This window comes from Rana temporaria, chromosome 9, assembly GCF_905171775.1.
Source record: "Rana temporaria chromosome 9, aRanTem1.1, whole genome shotgun sequence".
Lineage (NCBI taxonomy): Eukaryota > Metazoa > Chordata > Amphibia > Anura > Ranidae > Rana > Rana temporaria.
The window spans coordinates 28,173,186-28,197,549 of record NC_053497.1 but is presented as its reverse complement, the minus strand read 5'-3'; positions in this window follow the sequence as shown (position 1 = coordinate 28,197,549).

Below are 24,364 nucleotides of genomic sequence, written 5' to 3'. Positions count from 1 at the left end.
TAAAAGGAAGGTGTTTTTCCTGCCTCCTGCAAGCTATGAATATCATACACAATTTAACATGTCTGCACCAAAGTGGTGATATTAACACAGCTGCTTTGAACTAAACTGCCAACATCAAAAGAGTGTCAGAAGAAGATGGTATAAAAAAGTAGAGAGACAAAGATTTCCTATTCAGATTTTATAGTTCCATGTAAAAAGGGGAAACTGCAGTATACTTAATAATACTTTGCTCTGTGCAGAATGACCCATCTTCCACTTGATGATGTTTAAAGAACTGTCAAGCATGGTTGGATTTATTTCTGATCAGTAATCAGAGATACCCACAACTTGTATCCAGCATTACCATTTAGGTTATACCTGACATTAGTATTGAGTCTGCCCAGGAACTTACAATCTAAATTCCATTCCACAGGAACACACCCTACACAATAGAACCAATTGAGGAGGAAACCAAAACATCCAGAAGACGCAGATAAGTCTCACTTCACAAGGCTAACACACCAATGTTAGTATCCTTAGTTTGAAAAAAGTGACAGTTATTTTTAGCCAAGATAGAGCTAGGACTTAAAATTTACAGTTGTTGTATATGACTGAAAATAAAGATCCTTATACCAGCATTACATTTTTGTGTCCTTTGTTAGAATCAAGCCATGGATGACAGCACTCCAAGGCTAACTACCTGTGCTGCCCAAATATGCAAGTGTGATAAAAAAAAAACACAGTGTAATTTTCATTTTTATGGGCCCTCAATACCTGCAAATTAAAATAATAATTTTTCAAAAGTGATAATAAGAAAAACATGATTTTAAAAGAAAATACTAACATTAGAAAAATGGTTAATTAATTTTTCATCTAAAGCTAGCCATGGATGGGTAGAAGTTTGAATGAAAATTATTGGGAAAAAAAGGTTCTAGGAAAGTTTTTCTAATCATTAGTGGGTCAACCTGATGTTCACTTTCGACCACAGTGTTGAGAAAATTTAAAGGAGTAGGCTGTCTCGAAATAACAAATTTCAAACAGCGTATGTGGTTTTCGTTAGCTAAAGTCCATAGATTCCAAAATCAAATGTTAAAATCAAAGAAAATCTTTAGAATGGCAAACAAACTTTCTAAAAATGTCCTGAGAATTTTTGTACAAATTTTCCTAGAAATTTTCCTAAGAATTTTCTTTTGAAATTCTATCCATATATGACCAGCTAAGGGGAAATCTTTCCAAAATAAAATGACAATGTCAACTCTAAACTTTAGGATTTTCACTTAACTTCTGTGGAGGCACCAGTAGTCATCAAGACAAAAAAAAGGGGTGAATCTCTACAAAGGGAAAACAGACCGTGTTCTTGACGATCGGAATTTTGTGTGACCGTGTGGATGCAACACAAGTTTGAACCAAAATTCCGTCTGAAAAAAATCCATGGTTTTCTTGTCGGAATTTCCAATCATGTGTACGCGGCATTAGACCTGTACAGGCATACCCCACTATGGGGTTTATTTACTAAAGCTGGAAAGTGAAAATCAGGTTCGCTTTTGCACATAAACCAATAAGTTCCAGGTTTTATTACCAGGCTTAATTGAACAAGCTGGGGTTAGAAGCTCATTGGTTTCTATTCAGAAGTGAGCCTGATTTTGTGCTTTCCAGTTTTAGTAAATAAACCACATTATGTACTTAAAAGTGGGGTATGCCTGTATGATACAATAGTTCCAAAAATGGCACCAATTTTACCATCAGCTCTAGTTTTTAAATTACAGCATAAATGCCATATACCAATCTTCACTCTAGTCACCTGTCAAGAATCTAGACATAAATATAGCAAAAAACATTGGGATGATTCAGGCAGCACCGTCATAAAGTAGCCATAACCTGCACTGTAGACATACAGTATGAAATTTGTTTAGTAACAAATTTAAATTCTGACGAATTTTGCATCTTTCGGATATTCAAATGCTTCTGAATGTCTGAAGAAATAAACAACGAATTTCAACTAATGCAAAAGAAATTCTAACGAAAATTACAAATTAATTCGGCATGATTCGTTTGTTCGTTAAAGGTCTAATAAAACAGCAGGTTGGTTTAAAGTAAATCTTACAGCCCAATCAGCTGATTCATTTTGTGCTGGAGGATGGATTAATAATACTGGCAAATCGACATGTGCACACTGAATTATTTTGTTTCGGAATTTCGTTTTCGTCCGAAAAGTACATTTATTTAGTTACTCCTGAAATTAGTTTTTATATATTTTGTTTTTTGTTAAAAATTGCATTCGTCCAAAAATCCGAATTAATTAAGGTAGAATCTGTCATTGAAGGCCTATGGTGTCTGTCGAATGTTCAAAGAAGATTCGACTGAGCAGCTAAACTGTTTGACGCCGCAATCATACATTTCCCGTCTAATGTTCCGCTTACAATCTATAGAAGAATTCTGATGTTGTATGACTAGTAATAATTATATTTATTAATTATTATTACTAATCAACCAACATTAGAATTTTTCTTTAGCATATAGGCAGATGCATTTGACCGGAAATGTACGAAAGCAGCAATGTTTGTATGTTTTTTGCCGCTTTGTTGAATCTTCATCATTCATGTTGAAATGTCTACCCCAACAGTCACAGACTTTCACATTCGTGAAATTCTAGCTATTTTACTGCTCCTCCTCTTTGGTTACAATCAGCCAATAACGTTCATCATCATCATTATTTTTATTTTACTTCCCCCACCCAATTCCAGCAGCGATCTTTTCTCTCTATGTCGAATGTTTTCTCTCTATAATGTTGAATCTTTTCTCTCTACGTCGAATACTTTCTCTCTATGTCGAATCTTTTCTCTCTATGTAGAATAATTTCGGACTAATAGAGTTAAGGTTAGGCACGTTTGACCACAGATTCGATAGACACAGATTGTTATTGTCAGCGTCATGTCGAATCTCCTATCTATATTGAACTGTTGTCGCAACAAAAACAAAAATAAAGCATTTTTTTATGTCGGATCTTTTGGTTTTCATATTTTGGGCTTTTGTTATTGTTTGTTAAAACGATAACGAAAATACCTACAATTTGGATGAAAATGCATTCGGACGAAAATGAATGCACATGTCTAGAAATTATTAGATAAGCACCTGAACGACCACAACATACAGGGATAGACAAGGTCATACTGACATATAATCACACACATAGGTTGGACTTTGGAGTGTGGGAGGAAACCAGAGTACCCAGAGGAAACCCACGCAGGCACAGGGAGAACATTCGGACGAATGTGCATTCGGACAAAAACAAATGCACATGTCTACTGGCAAAGCGAATTTCTGAGAACTGAGTGAGAAGGGTGTTGTATTTGAACAGAGGTGACAAGTTTTGAGAAGCAGCAGAATACATATTGTGTGTGTGTGTACTAATGGATTAAAACTCTAAACATCAGGTTACTCCTGGTACCAGCAGCAGAGGCACAGCACAACCACAAAGTGCATCCCTGAGAAGGTTGTTGTATTGCATTTGAGCAGAGGAGAAGAGTTTTGAGAAGCAGCAAAAGAGACATTGTCATTGTTTGTGTGTGTGTGTGTGTGTGTGTGTGTGTTAATGGATTAAATAAACAAATGACTTTCAGAATTACAATTCGTTATCACAAATATATATACAATTAAACAATAAAACAAATCAATTAGTTCTAACGAATATCTATACTCTACAAAAATAACAAATTATCCAAAAACAAATTAACGTCACATAACGAATATAACAGAACAAAATTATGTAACTTACAAATAAAAACTAAACAAAATTAAATTTTCCGCTATGCACAAGTCTATTGTACTGTGTTCAATCTACAAAAATTAAATGAAATGAGTGGCAACATACACACATGTCCTTTATGGTCATAACTATAATACAGTTTTATAACTTACACTTTAGAAGCCAATGTTTTGAATATAAAATGATAGTTGGAAGTACGTAAACACTCTCACTACATCTGCTAACTCGTACGCAAAAACACAAACTAGGTAACAGAAGAACAAGTTGATCAGCAAGATCTTTTCAAAAGCTGACTAAAAAAAATATATAAATTTAACCGTACCTAAGAAACTAGAGTTGATGCCATCTAGCCAATGCAATTTTTTAAATCAGCACCTAACTGACCCCAAAAAAAGGTCTAAAAAGCAAAGCACAAATAAAATATATTTTTTGGGCTGTCTTATTAAATTTATCAAACATGAGCCACAGCAACTGCATTGGTGTGAATCTAGCATTACAACAGATTATATAAAAACTCAATGTGCATGATAATGCATGTTAAATGCACATCAACGCACATGCATTTTTAATACATTGTGGCAAGCTTTAACGTGCAGTATGGTCTGAAAGGATCCTAATAGGAATTGAATTACAAACACTGGAGAGTGCAAAATCTGGTGCAGTTCTGTATAGAAACCAATCAGCCTCCAGGTTTGGTTTCAAAGCTTTATTGAAAAAGCTGAAGTTGGAAGTTGATTGGCTACCGTGCACATCTTCACCAGATTTTACACTCTTTCTCTTTTAGTAAGTCAACTTGTATGTACATGTGTATGCATGTAAATAGTGTTTTTATTGTTATTTATTTTTTGCCTTTTTTTCTATAATTTTGGAATGTATAGAACTAATACACAGGGGCTGAACTACTTAAAGAAACAGTAAATGATAATGTAACTTATTGATTAAAGTGAAGGCTACTACCAAACATGGTTGGGTGAGTCAAGTTAACACAGCTTCACTTCATTTACTATGTTATGCAAACATTCTCTTTGTTAGTAAATCAACCATATCGTTTCTGAGAGTTTTTGTAGTATGAGTATGAGTTAGCATCAAGCTAAATCTGGCATCTCAAGATCAAGATTTAGAGAACATTCAGATTGATTACCAAATTACTTTGCTCTTATTACCAAAATGAAACTATGCCACTTGTAATGGATGTCTGGAAGATATTTAGGTATAATAGAAAACATAGCCATATATATGCCTGGGTCATGAAGTACAAACCATGCTTTCTCAAAATTAATGACACAAAAATACTGGCTTATCCTTGTACGGAAAGCATAGTTTAAGCACCCCCAGCAGCTCCCCATCAGACACACTGATCTTTGCAAGGAAAGGCTATTCTGTATTTTTTGGAGAATTGTCCTGAGGGTTATTAAACAAGAGATTGTGATTGGAAGGTCTGCTGTCGCTAGATCTTTCTTTATGCATTGCTCAGTCTGCTGCCTGTAATGTGACCCTCACATTTTTAACATAACACAAGAAAAGGACCAGGTGCATGGTTCCTGGGGGCTGTATTTACCAATAGCCTTTCATTTAGAGCAGTCATGCTCTGCCCCTTTCAGTCTCCCTATACACGTAACGTTCATTACTCAAACAGCCGGTGACCATCTTACACACATTACTTCACATTATATACATATGACTGAAGGTGTGTGTACACATATTTAACCATGTGCTATACACAAGAACAAGCTCACATTTGATCTGTCTATGCAGAATTAAGCACACATTAGAGAATGTGTTTACAACAGAAATATATATGTATTTGTACATATTTGTATTCTTATATGCATATATTTTAATGTAAAAAAAGCTATATATCTACATCTATATATAAATATAGATATATACATACACACATATATATATATATATATATATATATATATATATATATATATATATATATATAGATATACTCTATGCATGTGGTGTATATATATATATATATATATATATATATATATATATATATATATATATATATATATATATACATATATATATATATATATATATATATACATCTATATATACATATATATATATATATATATATATATATATATATATATATATATATATATATATATATATATATATATGTAGATCTCTCTCTCTTTTGTATTTGTGGTTTTTGATAAATATATATATATATATATATATATATATATATATATATATATATATATGTAGATCTCTCTCTCTCTCTCTCTCTCTATATATATATATATATATATATATATATATATATATATATATATATATATATATATATATATCAAAAACCACAAATACAAAAGGTCAACATAATTTGTAGGTTATTATATTCAAAAATATTTTTTGTATAGCTAATGTATATCTAAGCAAATGTGAAGTGCAGAATAAGTGGCAACAGGTATAATTTTTGCGTAAACAGCATTAGTAAATCCACACCATATAACATAAAAATATACATACGTATCTGAGATATATCGTGTGTGTAACTGATTTTTTTTGCATAAGTGTGTATATATATATATATATATATATATATATATATATATATATATATTTACTTTTTTTTTAAGTCACCATATTTCTTATATCACCAAGAGAAATAATAAATTAAGGTTGCCCTCAATTTATTTTTATTTTTTCAATGCATATATATATATATATATGTGAAAAAGTATCTGCGTGTGCATACATTAAGCTGCTTCTACAATTCATTAAAATATGTGAAAGGTTTACAATAAGTGAAAGATAAAAGTTTTTATCTATTTAGAGAAAAACAATGGTCACTAATGGCTTTGGTTACTGAAAAAATGATCAAAACCTAACAAAAACAAATTTCTTGGGAGAAGTTCATATACAATTAAGTTTTACACAATAATAATAATATAACTATATCTGTAGCATGTATATACTTTCCTGCTTCCTAGATTTGAAAGTATATTTGCTAATGTAAAATACTGCTTACCACTTACCTATTAGCATGCATTAGTTTCATTCCTTATGGCAACTTTCTTAAAATTCTTTACAAAAACAGTGCTCATTTATAAAAAAAAAAAAAAAAAAAAGAAATAACAATATTATTAGTGATTTAAAAATATTTAAATTTGACCATATAATTTTGAAATGTATAAAAAAAATACATGTATCACTAAATGTACACATAAATACACAATGCACCCTTCTTTACATGTATATGTTTCTTATTTTATAGAACATATGCTTTTGTTGGGGTTACAGATAGTTGATCCCAGCACAGGTAGAGACCATGCGGCATACACTGTGTTCATTGGACTACAAATTCCATGCATAATTTGCCAAACTTGACCACAGCTTCATCTAGTCTGTGGAAACATATCCTACATGTTTAAAAATACACATACTATACTTCTTCCCCCTACAACTACAGAACAGGTTGGTTTTAGGCTAAGAAATCATTGTGGTTTGGATAGCCCTTGCTTAAAATTATGTGAATATTTAACACTTCCTTAGGGAAAAAGCTCAAATGTTTTCCCTTTCAATCATTGTAGAATGATATAAAATATGATATGCAGATAAAGAAGAGGAACAATATTCTTGGTGGCTAACAAATACAGGTACAGTCACTTTGACTAATAGCTGTGCACAGATCTTAGAAAAATCAAAAGTGTATAGGCAACAACTGCACCTTTTGTGTTCTTTATATTTTAACATGTTAATTTGGGTAATTGAGTGTGGCTCCATGGCTATGTGGAACTACAGGTTCCAGAAGCCGCAAATTACTAAATGTCATTACACTTTGACTTATGGCTTCCTAATTAGATGGAACTGCAGAATTGTAAAAATGCAACCTCCTTTTAGATGAGCTAATTACGCCCTTAGATAACAGTGAAAAAGCACTTCTAAAACGGGATGTAATTTGTATAATTTCTTTAAAAGAAAACGTAAGTAGCAGATGTGGAGAAATAAATCTTTCTCCATTTTGTATTTGGAGGAAACAATTTCTGCATACCCATAAATATACAATCACATGGCAAAGGGCTAAGTTTTAACCCTTGCCGTTCTGATTTTTTTTTTTAAATCTCTTTTTGCTTTCTTTGTTGCATACAAATCTCTTTGGAAAAACACAACTTTAAGAGGTGGTCTCCTTTTTGCAACAAAGTTTTAACCACAGGGTAGGAAACCATAAATGTCAGTGTTTAGTTGTACAAACAAAGTTTATGATTAGCTTGGTGGGATAAATACAGGTTTTACCTCTCCAGCTAAGCTTATCTGCTATTGGAGGATATTTAGACCCTGGAAATGGCAGTTGTTCCTTATTTACGTCCCTTTAGTCCAGCCTAAAGTTTCTTGATGTCTTCAGGTTATTTAGATTGCAATAAACTTTTTTTTTTTGGAGTGGATAAAAATTTATGTTAACCTTGTTGCAGATTTTAAAACAATATTTATATATATATTTTTTGTTTCCTTGAAATGTTAATGACTTCCTAGAAAATCTGATTATGTATATATCTGAAATAGCATATATCATGCTGTTTCCTTCAAACCGGACTACGTTGACTAACGAGTTACATACCTTTTGATTCAAACGTGTTTTTTAAATCATCGTATATAGCTACAATATGCAGGGAATTTTATGAACAATTGTATTGGAGAAATGACTTGGATATAGATTGAAAGAACATCATTTTGTAAGCCTGGAAGTAGCTAAATTAAATTATGTATGTATTGTTTGATAATTTTACAGCAATATCAAAATTATATAGAATAACTTGGATTTTTTAGACTGATAAAATTAGTTTTAATAGCAAACATTTGCTTTCTTTTATATTATTATAGGTAAACATGTTAACCTACTACATTTTTTGCTTTGAAGATAGTAAAGCATGTAGCTTCAAATATTTGGACAGCAAATGTATATAAGCAAATGGTATGCAAATTTGAAAAGCAAATGTATGTAAGCAAATGGTATATAAATTTGGAAAGCAAACTAATCATTTTAAATCAACTAAAACTATAATCATATTTTATTTTGTGTTCTTTAATTTAAATAATAATTGTCAAATATACACAAACTATTTGCCTTCTAGTGTAAATGTATTTTCATCCATGTAAAACAATTATTTGAGTTAACTTAAGAAATATTATTTATGTACAAGAAATACAGTATATTAGGAATAAAATAAAAAATATTGTATCTGAAAAGTACTAACATAATTTGTAGGTTATTATATTCAAACATATTTGTTGTATAGCTAATGCATATCTAAGCAAAAGTGAAGTGCAGAATAAGTGGCAACAGGTAATTTTGTGTGAACCGCATTAGTAAATCCAGACCATATAACATACAAATATCGTATCAGAGATATATCATGTGTGTGTGTAACTGAAAAGAAAATACTATTTTCATAATTGCATCTAATCTTGTACCATAATTTTTTAATGAGAAAGAAAGAAAAATAATTATATATATATATATATATATATATATATATATATATATATATATATATATATACGGTATATATTGAGTGTTAAGTTAAAAAAAGCTAAATCAACCCTGTCAAATTCATGAGTTGTGTACATTTTTACAATTTCTGTATATTTTTTTGTCCCTTCAAGATTTAAGTACATTAGAACTGCCTACAAAGTTGCATTAACTTTCGTGTGTGTGTATCTTTGTAAAAACATATATATATATATATATATATATATATATATATATATATATATATATATATATATATATATATATATATATATTTATATATATTGATATATATTGATATATATTGATATATTGATATTATTTCTAATGATGTTACATATCAGATACATTACCAAATAGACGCAAGCCTGACTAGGGCAAGGATATATATATATATATATATATATATATATATATATATATATATATATATATATATATATATATATATATATTTGCAAGTGTAAGTATCATTTAATTTTGGCCTTTGGCATTAAAAAAAATCTGCATTTTTGGGGATTTTCTTCTTGTTCAAAACACATTAATCATCATACTTTACCTGGAGCATTGCTTTTCACCTGCTGGCTCTGTGATTTATGAATGGAGCACCCAAATATTCATTATTCTGCCGGGTTTAGAGGTAACGGTGCCTCTAAAAGCGACAGATTCCTTCACACTTGCAAAAAAAAAAAGATCATTGTTGCCAGTTCAGCTTCTAAGAAGCCAGTAAGACACCTTAAACCCAAGGATTTGTGATACTCCTATGTAAAAAATGCTGGACACCATCTACCAGATTAGAATTGGATTGCTATAGGGACACAGAAAATGCTAGGGTGGTAATTGAAAGCACAGATTATAGCTGAAATTCTAATTTTTTTCCTATAAGCTGTTCCAAATAATTTGGGATACACAAAACTAATTCATTTTAACAATAGGAGAGAAACTATGAAGCTTAAATTCAAACGTTTCCAATAAATTAGATCAAAGGCACCCAGGACTCGGGGCTCCAATTACTAAAGTACTTTGCTTTGAATTTATGAGTTCGATTTTAGGCTGGCTGTGAAAAGACCTAACGGGACATATTGAGGGATGTTAAAAAAAAAGACTATGAAAAAAAAAACTTTTAAATGCTGAAATAACAAAACCAGACCTTATATTTTTCCACTTTGCAAATAAAGAATGGCATTGTGTGTTTTTCAAGCAAAGTGTGGTGAAAATCAGAAAGGAATGGGAATTTACATGAAACCTCCTACCACAAATACTTAAAGGTGTTTATATCATGGACCATTTTCTTTCTGGAGTATATACAGACAAATGTGCCCTCCTTTAGATCTGGTACAAAATGAGTTTTTTTGGCCCATAAAATATAACAAGGTAGTTGGGTTCCTTGAAAGCATCTTGGTAACACATAAGCAACAATTTTCATTTAGTAATTGCAAAGATCTTTCATGGTAATTGTTAGAAAAGAAAGTGATATGGTATTAAGAAGTTTACAATAGGCATGGATAATTTTAACTTGTAACAACTATTTGATTTTGAGTAATTGACCCAAAAAAATTCAAGTTTAACATTTCTTTTTACTTGTTAAATTAAGTTTTAATAAAACGTTCAAATAAAAAAATAGTACAGAGACAATTTTTAAACCTGAATTATACTGCTTTGTAACAACATTTTTGCTATACTTAAGCAAAAATTATAAATGACTATAAATAATTGTAATAGGAAAATATTTCATTTGACAATGTAATTGGAGGGCATGTATACTTGATTAACTTGTTAGCTTTTTTAAATAGTTTCATGCACACACTAAATGTGGAAAAATACAGTATTTTACTCTTCTATGCCAGTCCAGTGTTCTCTTCACACATGGATGACAAACAAAATTAACTTTAATGGATTTAGGTAGGCAGCATATGAACAAAATGTGGTACTCTCTTCTAGAGACAAATGAGAGAAGAATTTGCAAGTACATTTTTCATTTTCACCAACATTGTAAAGATATTTGATGATAATAATAGTTAATTTTTTCTGGTGGTTAAAAAATAAAAAAAACATCTATGTTTCTCTGTATGCCACACACATCTAGCTTACAATTTTACACCAGACTTCTCAAAGGCCTTTCATGAAATGATTTCCTGTTTGCACATATATTGACTGTTTTTTATGTGCATTGTACGTTCTATGAGGATGGGAGGTTTCCTTTTTTGTGAGCTTCCTATCCCCAAACACACATAGCTTGAATTTTTTTTTACAAAAAAAAAATACTTGCTTAGGCCCCAGCTTCCAACACCTCCAGGAAGCATGGACTATATCATCCTGCCCTACTTTCTTCCTATAAATTTGGGGATTTGAGAAAATACACTTCAGCCCATATGGATAAGGATTTTTCAAGCTATTTGTGTTGTGTGTGTGTGTGTGTGCGTGGGGATGGGGGTGTTGAGGGTGTCAGTAAAACAGGTCTTCCATTTTCACAGAAAACCCTATTTAATGTATTAATTTTCCCATCACAGGACATAAATTTACTGCTTGATTCATCAAAGGGGGGGGCATATCCTTGACGTCTGGTTGTACATTTCCCTTGAATTTACCAACAATTTTGTGGTATATCTTATAGCTTATCTTATAGCTTAGCTTAGGATATACTATAAATGGAATTGTTTTGGTAGGTCTTAACTGTTAGTAAATAGACATGTGCACACTGAAACATTTTGTTTCGGAATTTCATTTTCGTTCGAAAAATGAATTTATTTAGTTACTTATTTGTTTTTTTTTTGTTTTGTTTTTTAAATGCATTCGTCCGAAAATCCAAATTAATTAAGGTCGAATCTGTCATTGAAGGCTTATGGTGTCTGTCGAATGTTCTAAGAAGATTTGACGGAGAAGCTAAACTGTACGACGCCGCAATCGTACATTTCCGGTCGAATGTTCTGCCTACAAGCTATAGAAGAATTCTAATGTTGTAATAATTATAAGTAATAATTATATTTATAAATTATTATTACTAGTCAACCAACATTCAAATTCTTCTATAGCCTATGGGCCGAGCATTTGACCGGAAATGTACGATTGCTGCGTCGCACAGTTTAGCTGCTTGATGAATCTTCTTAACACTTTCAATTGACACCATACGCCTTCAATGACAGATTCGATGTTTGTATGTTTTTTGCTGCTTCGTCGAATCTTCGACATTCATGACGAATGGTCTACCCCAACACTGTCTCTATAATGTCAAATCTTCATGTCTCTATAATGTCGAATCTTTCCTCTCTATGTAGAATAATCTTGGACTAATAGAGTTAGGCACATTCGACCGCAGGTTCGATAGACATAGATTGCTATTGTCAGCGTCAGGTCGAATCTCTTATCTATATCGAATTGTTATAGCAACGAAAACTAAAATAAAGCATTTTTTGATGTCGGATCTTTCGGATTTCGGATTCTGTGCGTTCATTTTCGTTTGTTAAAACGATAACGAAAATACCCGAAATTCGGACGAAAATGCATTCAGACAAAATAAAAATGCACATGTCTATTAGAAAATCTAAATTATATTGTACTGAGATTATGAAATCAGATTGTAAAGTATGTGGCCAGTCTAACAGACAGACTCAAGAAAGTAAAACAAATAAAACTACCATTGTCTTGTCTGAAGAAATGTATACAAATGTAATCTACGTTCATTATATTCTAATATTTTGGACTCCAAAAAGTTTTTGCCTTGAAAACAGAGCCACAAACAGCAGTAAAAAGCAACAGGGACTCCTACTGTATCCAAAAACATTTGTTAAAAATGTATAACACAATTTTTCTAAACATGCACATTTTTTAACGACATCAGCCCCGGAAGAATTTACTCCCTTCCTGACTAGGCCATTTTTTGCGAAACGGCACGGCTTTATTTTAACTGACAATAGCGAAGTCGTGAGATGTTGTAGCAACCTTTTTTATCCCTTCAAATAGAGCTTTCTTTTGGAGGTATCTGATCATCTTTTTTTTTTTTTGCGCTATAAACAAAATAAGAGTGACAATTTTCAAAAAAAACACAATAATTTAAACTTTTTGCTATAATAATTACCCCCCCCAAAAAAATTCTTCATCAGTTTAGGCCAATGTGTATTATTCTACATATTTTTTGGTAAAAAAATCGCAATAAGCGTATATTGAATGGTTTGCGCAAAAGTTATATCTACAAAATAAGTGATAGATTTATGGCATTGTTATTATTATTTTTTTAATTAGTAATGGCGGTAATCAGCTATTTTAATCGGGACTGCGACATTGTGGAGGACATAGCGGATACTTTTGTCACTTTTTTGGGACCATTGACATTTATACAGTGATCAGAGCTAAAAATAGCCACTGATTACTGTATTATTCTGCATAGAGAGAAAAGATTTGACATTATAGAGAGAAAAGATTTGACATTATAGAGAGAAAAGATTTGACAGATTCGACAGATCGCTGCTGGAATTGGGTGGGGGAAGTAAAATAAAAATAATGATGATGATGAATGTTATTGGCTGATTGTAACCAAAGAGGAGGAGCAGTAAAATAGCTAGAAGTGTGCACGATTGCATGTACGATTGCGGCGTCGAACAGTTTAGCTGCTCCGTCGAATCTACTTTGAATGTTCTACAGACACCATAAGCCTTCGATGACAGATTCTACCTTAATTAATTCTGATTTTCGGACGAATGCAATTTTTAACGAAATAAATAAAAACGAATTTCGGGAGTAACTAAATAAATGTATTTTTCGGACGAAAACGAAATACTTCAGTGTGCACATGTCTAAGTTTCGTGAAACTATCGGATCCCCCCCCCCCCACACTAAGACTACTGTCCTGTGCAAGGGAATTTCAAATCCTTGCAGCTCGGGTGAATTTTACATACCAAAAGCGGTAACCCCAAGCCAGACTCGGGATTGCATTACATGATACAGGGGAAATGACGTACCTTGTCCCTGGATCCTGCGATGTGTCCCCGCTGTATGTGCAAGCTGTCTCCTTGCTCGATTCACACATTGGTGACTGCCGAGTGCCGCCGAGCTCTGTTCCCGAGCGGCATGACGCACGGGGCGGAGTTCGGCGCCAAATTCATAAAAGTAAAAACACAGTATAGATACAGTATACTGTAATCTTACAGATTACAGTACTGTATCAAATAATTACACATTCCCTTTGTCCCTAGTAGTCCAGTATACAGTTTTATATTATAAAAACTGCTCTTTCTGCCTGGAAACTGGAGATTATCCATAGCAACCAAAAACTGTCCGTTTATGTCAAAAGTGGTTTTAGACCAGCTAGAAAACAGCGATAATAAATTAGAATTAGCACGCCCTCAGACGAAGTCTGGAAGTGACAAAACGCTACAATATTTATGTGGACATTTAGTACTTCTTAATATTGTTTTTTAATACCAATTTTATTTTTAAGTGGCTGCTATATTTGTGATTTTATTGTGATTTCATAATGATTTTATAGTGAATATTTTATATCCCACTTTGACACACTATAGTACATATAAGACCTTGATTGAAAATTCCTAAGCGCTGAGGGACGCTGCTATAGGAGAGCCGGTTCAAGCACTTTTTTTGAATAAATTAGAATCACTTGCAGAATTGAGCGATAGCGATTTGTGGGGAAATTCATCATCAAACACTGAAAGTAATGACAGTGACAATTCTGCAACTGTGCAAATTTCAGTGTTTTTGATTTGATTATTATTATCATTATTGATTAATTTTTATTATTATTGTATTATTATTTTTTATAATTATTTAAGTTATTTATTATATTATAATTTATGATTTTGTGTTTCAAACTTTATCATACCCGGGATGTCTACTAGACTCTTGTTTGGACAGATTTAAGTGAGTTATTCCTAAGAATTACAGGCCTACAATATAAAACACCATTTTTCCATGCAAAATAATGGTACCGCTTTCAGCACCAAAAATCTGAAAGAATCATACCGCCAGGGAGGTTAATGAGTGGCCATGTGTCTTGTTAAACTCCCTTCCGCAAACACGTTTTTCCCCTATTGTGGGGTCACCAGTATGGTATTTGTAAATTGAAATCATATCCCCTCTCAAGCACCTCTTCTCCAGAGAGAATAAGTTCAGTGCTCACAACCTTTCCTCATAACTAATATCCTCCAGAACTGGACAACATACTCCAGGTGCGGCCGGACCAGAGTCTTGTAGAGTGGGAAAATTATCGCTTTATCCCTGGAGTTAATCCCCTTTTTAATGCATGCCAATATTTTGTTTGATTTGTTAGCAGCAGCTTGGCATTGCATGCCATTGCTGAGCCTACCATCTACTAGGACCCCAGGTCATTTTCAACCCTAGATTCCCCCAGAGGTTCTCCCCCCCAGTATATAGGTTACATTCATATTTTTGCCACCCAAATGCATTATTTTAAATTTTTCTACATTAAACCTCATTTGCCATGTAGTTGCCCACCCCATTAATTTGTTGAGATCTTTTTGCAAGGTTTCCACATCCTGCGGAGAAGTTATTGCCCTGTTAACTTAGTATTGTCTGCAAATACAGAGATTGCACTGTTTACCCCATCCTCCAGGTCATTTATGAGCAAATTAAATAGGATTGGTCCCAGCACAGAACCCTGTGGGACCCCACTATCCACCCCTGACCATTCCGAGTACTCTGCATTTATCACCACCCTCTGAACTCGCCCTTCTAGACAGTTTTCAATCTCTGTACTTACCCTATGGTCCATGCCATGGACCTTATTTTGTACAGTAAACGTACAAAACGTACAAAACTGGGAACTGTGTCAAATGCTTTTGCAAAATCCAGATACATCACGTCTACAGGCCTTCCTTTATCTAGATGGCAACTTACCTCTTCATAGAAGGTTAATAGAATGGTTTGGCAAGAACGATTCTTCATGAATCCATGCTGATTACTGCTAATGATACCATTCTCATTACTAAAATCTTGTATATAGCCCCTTATAATTACCTCCAAGAGATTTGATCTATTGTAAATTGGGTCTTATGCTCACAGCATCCCAGGGGAACCCAAATGGCACCCCAGGATGCTGTGGCACCCCTGTTGACAAACATTAATCTTATTCCTCCAAGGCCATACACAACGGGGCTAATTTGTTTGGAAGCCAATTAAAGTACTGATCTCATTTTGAAAGAAACCAGAGATTATGGAGGAAGCATGGGTATAGCATAATGCTACATGCAGATAGCATTCCTGGTAGAAATCAATTCTACATCTCCTCTGTGAAAGGTTAGATTGCTAACCACCATCCTACATGTATGCTTCTCATAGGCTTGTTTATTGCTGGATGCCCTATGAAATCCACCGAAAGCCTTATCAAAGTTTATAAATGAAAGAGGTATGCACGCCCAAACAATGTCCAATATGGGAGCCACTGTCCTGCTGCTGTTTATATTTGCTAGTTATAAAGTATCCTTGGTGGAACTAACATAAAACCTAGAGCTACAAGGTTACAGTGCAAACTAATTCTCTGCAATGCTTGCTATAACTTGTTATGTAGCCTGTCTATATAAATATAAGCTTACTCCAGGCAAATAGTTAAATACTCAGATTAAATACATATAAGGTAGCTGATTTGCCTGCCAAAGGATCTGTATTTCTGTCTATCCAGTTCTGAGATTCACACATTTCTGAATTTCTGCCTCATCGGACAGCCCTGCGTGACCTAATTTTATCCGAAAGCAGTTCAGTAACAATTAATAAGGTCTCTCCCCCACTCCTGCTCTGTGATTGGACATTGAAAGGAGAAGTATCAGACTGATAATTTCATCTTTCTGCCCTCACTTCCTATCAACACGTTTTCTGCACTGTGGCCCAGGGGATTGGCTCCTCCTGCTTCTATCTTCCCCAGCTCTGCTGTATACGGACTGCAATGGGTTAATACAAAGTCCAGCAGCACTTTACAACATGAGATCAGAGGGTACAGTTAGAATACAATTCAATACAGGAGGAATCCCTGCTCGTTAGACCTTACAATCTAGAAGGGAGGGTCAAGTGATACAAAAGGTAATAACTGTGGGGGTGAACTGATGAAGAAAGTAAAAGTACAGAAGAGAAGGGTTTTCAGGGATTGTCTAAAAGCAAGCAGAGTGGGAGATAGTCGGACAGATAGGGTAGGGAGTTCCAGAGGATGGGAGAAGCTTGGGAAAAGTCCACGAGGCGAGCATGAGAGGAGGTGATGACAGAAAAAGAGAGCCGGAGGTCTTGGAAGGAACAAAGGGAACGAGTAGGTTGGTGTTTTGAGACTAGGTTAGTGATGTAGCTGGGGGCTGGGTTGTGGATGGCTTTATAAGTTGTTATTATAAATTTGAATTTAGTTTGTTGGGTGAGTGGAAGCCAGTGGAGGGACTGACAGGGAGGGATAGCAGACACTGAGCGGGTGGTAAGGTGAATGAGCCTGGCAACAAGGGGTGTATTTTGGAGATGCCATTTGCAGCAGTTGGCTGCTTAGCCTTTATAAACTAATGACAGGCTGCCCCTGTTCACAGTGGCAGCTGGCCAACATGGCATTACCTGTGGCTAGGGTCAGATGTCTGAGGTTGGATGCAGTCAGCTGCATCCAGGCTTTGACATCCACAGGTAACTGCTTGGTGTGCTTGTTGTGTGGTTACATGAAAATAGCAGTGCCAACTGTTAACCTTTCATTTGTTTATATAAGCTGAACAGCGGCTGCTACTCTAAAGCACCAGTCATTCCAGCTGCAAGAATCCGGCGATTCTTGCCATTGGAATCCAGTGTATATGGCTCGGTGGCTGTGTGAAGGAGGTCTTACGATTGCTTTACAAATCAATTGACATGTAGGTAAGGATTATTGTGTTAAAGCCAGAGGCCCCGTACACACGACCGAGGAACTCGACGTGCCAAACACATCGAGTTCCTCGTCGAGTTCAGTGTGGAAGCCGCCGAGGAACTCGGCGGGCCGACTTTTGCCATTGAACAACGAGGAAATAGAGAACATGTTCTCTATTTCCTCGCCGAGGTCCTCGTCGGCTTCCTCGGCCGAAAGTGTACACACGGCCGGGTTTCTCGGCAGAATTCAGCTCTGAACCGAGTTTCTGGCTGAATTCTGCCGAGAAACTCGGTCGTGTGTACGGGGCCTTAGTTTTAGCACCTGGGTCAACTTTTACTCTATTTATTTTTAGTGGGATATTCTCAATACTGATAGAGGTAGATGCAGAGGGACTAAAGCGTAAAGGCTTTAATTAATAATTCATTATTGTTTACAAGAGGGCTACAGTACAGACCCCACACCTTAGAATATCATTACTGACGGTAGAACATTTCAAAATATTAGAGAATGCCGTGATAATTTATATACTGTTTTTATCTGTACAGAAGTTGACAAGTATCTAGATAGATTAGTCAGCATAAATTTACATCACATATGGTTGATTAATGTGCATTTCCCCCATCAGAGGATGAAAAATCATTATTCTGATCAAATTATACTCCACATTGACACTGCCACAATATTATGTAGCTCATATTTGGGTTCATTTACATGTTGTTTTAATGTTTCAAAGGCAACCTCCCTTGCCTCAGTGTTTACAGGTGTATAGAATGGAATTGATTTACCTAAAGCAAATTGGCTGTTCACTATGCAAGGGGATTTTCCCTTAGCTTAGAGACTGTGGTAAAAATTTACTTTGCAAAGAATACCCAATCACTTGCAAGGTAAATAAAAAAAGCAATATTTTTGCTTGTACGTAATTGGATGATGAAAGTCACCAGAGCTTCACCTCTTTCACTAAGCCAAGTAAAAATTCTCTTGAAAAGTAAACAACTTATTTGCCTTTAGTAAATCAGCACTAAATACACACATTGGGGTTGATTTACTAAAGGACAAATAGGTTGCTCTCTTTGCAGATTCATTTTCCCTTTTGCTCAAAGAATCATACATTTCCATTTTAATGTTATGTCTCATAATGTACTACTTGGGATTGCTTTTCTAAAGGAAAATAGGCTTTTCACTTAGAAAGGGAATTTTCTCTTAGCTTAACCACTTGTCGACCGCGCACCGCCGAAATACGTCCACAAGGTGGCTCTCCTAGGCGAGAGCACGTAATATGACGTCCTGTCTATTAGCCGCCACTAGGGGCACGCGCGCGCCCCCCGCTCGCCCCCGACTCCCGTGCGTGTGCCCGGCGGGCGCGATCGCCGCCGGGCACACGCGATCGCTCGGTACAGAGCGGGGAACGGGAGCTGTGTGTGTAAACACACAGCTCTCGTTCCTGTCAGCAGGGGAAATGCTGATCTTCGGTTCATACAATGTATGAACCTAGGATCAGTGTTTCCCCTAGTGAGGCCACCCCCCCCCACAGTAAGAACACACCCAGGCATACTTAACCCCTTCCCCGCCCCCTAGTGTTAACCCCTTCACTGCCAGTGGCATTTTTATAGTAATCCAATGCATTTTTATAGCACTGATCGCTATAAAAATGCCAATGGTCCCAAAAATGTGTCAAAAATGTCCGAAGTGTCCGCCATAATGTCGCAATACCGAAAAAAAATTGCTGATCGCCGCCATTACTAGTAAAAAAAAATATTAATAAAAATGCCATAAAAATACCCCCTATTTTGTAAACGCTATAACTTTTGCGCAAACCAATCAATAAACGCTTATTGCGATTTTTTTTTACGAAAAATATGTAGAAGAATACGTATCGGCCTAAACTGAGGAAAAAAAATGTTTTTTTATATATTTTTGGGGGATATTTATTACAGCAAAAAGTAAAAAATATTCATTTTTTTTTCAAAATTGTCGTTCTATTTTTGTTTATAGCGCAAAAAATAAAAAACGCAGAGGTGATCAAATACCACCAAAAGAAAGCTCTATTTGTGGGAAAAAAGGACGCCAATTTTGTTTGGGAGCCACGTCGCACGACCGCGCAATTGTCTGGTAAAGCGACGCAGTCCCGAATCGCAAAAAGTACTCTGGTCTTTGGGCAGCAATATGGTCCGGGGGGTAAGTGGTTAACAAATTAGGTGAAGCTCTGCTCACTTCTATCAAGTAATAGTGGAAAGGCAAAAAATAAAAGTTTTTTAATTTTCCGTATTATGTTAAAACTCTAATCTTATGGCACCCAGGTCCATCAACAGAAACACAATTTATATATATAGACAGACTGTACCAGCAGGCAAAGGCAAAAAACAGTGATCTATGCACACAACCATGTGTGTTCTCCCCAAAAAACCTCCAAAATATACAGAATACAAGGGGGTTATAGCATAGTGTGCGAACCCTATTGTCCCATCAGAAAATAGTCTGCATTGCAATACATGTTCAAGCTGGCCAACTGCATCAAAGTGATCCCTCTCTGGCAGAATGTCAACCTCTTATTTGCTAACATGTATTGCAATATATATAATGCAATACACATTTTTATAAGCAAGAGTTTGCTGTGAACATGTAAGGGTTATTAAGTGACTACACCTCTTTATTATCTCATTTGTTGTATATATGGAAGCTATGTAGGACCTGAGCACACATAATTCAGTTTTGACTGCATCGTGCAGGTCAGTAATTATAAGGAGCAAATATGGCTGAGGTTGCTATAGTCTCTGATGGAACAATAAGTTATGCTCAATGTGCTATCACCCCCTTGAATTTTATATTTTACATGTTAGGAACATCCACCTAATATTGATTAGGTCCCCCCTTTTACCTCCATAACAGCCCTGACCCGTCAAAGCATGGAAACCACTAGAACTCTCATGCCTCGTACACACGACCAGTTTTCCCGTGGAGGAAAACTGCCATGACAGCTTTTGGCCGGGAATCCTGGCCGTGTGTACGCTCCATAGCAGTTTTCCAGACAGGAAAACTGCCAGGGTACCCGGCAGGATAATTTGAGAACATGTTTTTTTTTCCCACCAGGATTCCCAGCGTTTTTTTAAGCTGGGGAAAGCCTGCAGTGGAGCATACACATGGCTGAGTTTCTCGACCAAAGCTCTCATGGTAGTTTTCCTGCCAGGAAAACTGTCCGTGTGTAGGGGGGAAAAGCTACTGAGCAGGCTCTCGGTTTTCCCCTTGGTTTTCCTGGCTGACTTTTTACCGCCAGGAAAACCGATCGTGTGTACAAGGCATCAAGGTATGCTGTAGTAACTGGCACCAAACCGTCAGTAGCGGATTCTTTAAGTGCTATAAGCTGTGTGGTGGAGTCTCAATGGATCAGACTTGTTTTTTAGCACGGAAAAAAAGATTACAGCGCACACATACAAAAATGACATTTAACTCCTACAAGGCTACTTAACCTCCTGGGCGGTGTTCCCGAGTCTGACTCGGGGTGAGATTTTTGGGCTAGGATCGGTAACCCCGAGTCAGACTCGGGCTCGCCTCGCTGGATGTACAGGGAGTTTTACTTACCTTGTCCCTGGATCCAGCGATGCCACCGCGCTGTGTGAGCGAGTGGGACCTCGCTCGATTCACACAGTGCCTCCGTGTGACGCCGATCTCCGTTCCCTGCGACGTTACGACGCACGGGGACGGAGAACGGCGCCAAATTCAAAAAAGTAAACAAACACTATACATACAGTATACTGTAGTCTTATAGATTACAGTACTGTATGTAAAAAAACACACCCCCCTTGTCCCTAGTGGTCTGTCCTGTGTCATGCATGTCATTTTATATAATAAAAACGTTTCTTTCTCCCTGCAAACTGTAGATTGTCCATAGCAACCAAAAGTGTCCCTTTATGTCAAAAATAGTTTTAGATCAGCTAAAAAACAGCGATAATAAATTATAATCACTTGCAGAATTGTGCAATGGCGATTTGTGGGGAAATTCGTCATAAAAAAAAAAAATAATGACAGCAACAATTCTGCAACTGAGCAAATTTCAGTGATTTTGATTTGATTACATTATTGAATAATTTTTATTATAATTATATTATTATTTGTTATAATTATTTATAATTATTTATTATATTATAATTTATAATTTTGTTTTTAAAAAAATGTCATACCCGGGATGCCTATTAGAAGCTTGTTTGGTCAGATTTAAGTGAGTTATTTCTAAAAATGACAGACCTACAATATAAAACGCCAAATTTCCTTGCAAATAATGGTACCGCTTTCAGCATGTTTTTTCTGAAAGAATCATACCGCCAGGGAGGTTAAAAACACCTGAGAATATTCAGAAAATATGGGGATTTAGTTACACCATATGACCATATAATGCTAAGCCCACTACTACGTCAAAGAACCCCAATATCAGTGGGTTCTACGCTATCCATAGAATGGAAGATCCTGCTTCTCTGAACAATGGGAGAAATACACTCCTCTATATGGGAGAACTAAAGGACTCCTCCTAAAACACAGGTGGACACTAATAATAGGCAATGATGGGGGGTGGGGTGCTCCAGCCCAAAGGGGTTTGTTAGTTCTCTCATATATAGGAGTGTATTTCTCCCATGGTTCAAAGAAGCAGGATCTTCTATTCTAAGCATAGCGTAGGACCCACTGATATTGAGGTACTTTGATGTAGTAGTGGGCTTAGCACTATATGGCCATATGGTGTAACTAAATCACCATATTTTCTGAATATGCTCAGGTGTTTTTAAATAGCCTTGCAGGAGTTAAATGTAATTTTTGTATGTGTGCGCTGTAATCTTTTTTTTCTCTGTGTATAGCTGCATCATCTTAAATGCATTTTTAAGGGTGTGCCCCTAAATCTTTGTTTTTAGCTCATCACACGGATGATCAATTTATTTGAGATCTGGAGAATTTTGAAGACCAAGTAACCACCTCAAAGTCGTTGTGTTCTTCAAACCATTCTTGAACCATTTTTGCAGTGTGGCAGGGTGCATTATCCTGCTGAAAGAGGACACTGCCACCAGGGAATACGTTTTCAAATATTTGGTCATGAACAACAATATTTAGGTAGAGGGTACGTGTTAAGTAACATCCAAATGAATGCCGGGACCCAAGGTTTGCCAGCAATACATTGCCCAAAGCATCACACTGTCTCCATCGGCTTGCCTTCTTCCCATACTGCATCCTGGTGCCATCTCTTCCCCAGGTAAGTGGCACATACACACAACCAGTCATCCACATGATGTAAAAAAAAATGTGATTCCACGCACCAAGCCACCTTCTTCCATAACTCTGTGGTCCAGTTCTGATGCTCATGTGCCCATTGTAGAAACTTTTGGCTGTGGACACAGATCAACATGAGCAGCACCCTGACACAACAAACTGTGATGCCCATCTTTTCTGCTTTAAACACACCAGCTTCAGAAACAACATGTTTCCTTACTGCCTATGTTATCCAACCAACTGTCAGATGCCATTGTAACAAGATAATCAATGTTATTCACATTACCTGTCTTTGGTCATATAGTTATATATGTATGTGTATATATTTTTTTATAGCAATACAACAGAAGGTAGCATACAACAATATTTTGAAATGAAACATAAAAAGATATATTTATCTTACTTCTTTTTTTTAAACATTAAAGCGGAGCTCCACCCGAAATTAAACATAACCTCAAAAATAATACTGCTGATCAACAATGCTTAACCACTTCAATACAGTGCTTCTAAACCCCCTTCTTACCCAGACCAATTTTCAGCTTTCGGTGCTCTCACACTTTGAATGACAATTACTCAGTCATGCAGCATTGTACCCAAATAAAAATTGCGTCCTTTTTTTCACACAAATAGAGCTTTCTTTTGGTGGTATTTAATCACTCGTGGGTTTTTTATTTTTTGCGCTATAAACAAAAAAAGACCGTAAATTTTGTGAAAAATTGCCTTTTTCTTTGTTTGTGTCATAAAATTTAGCAAATTAGTAATTTTTCTTCATACATTTTGGCCAAAATGTATACTGCTACATATCTTTGGTAAAAATAACCCAAATTGGTGTATATTATTTGGTCTTTGTGAAAGTTATAGAGTCTACAAACTATGGTGCCAATCCCTGAAAAATGATCAATCTGATCACACTTGAAGTACTGACGGCCTATCTAATTTCTTGAGATACTAACAAGTCAGAAAAGTACAAATACCCCCCAAATTACCCCATTTTAGAAAGTAGACATTCCAAGGTATTAAATAAGTAGCATGGCGATTTTTTTTA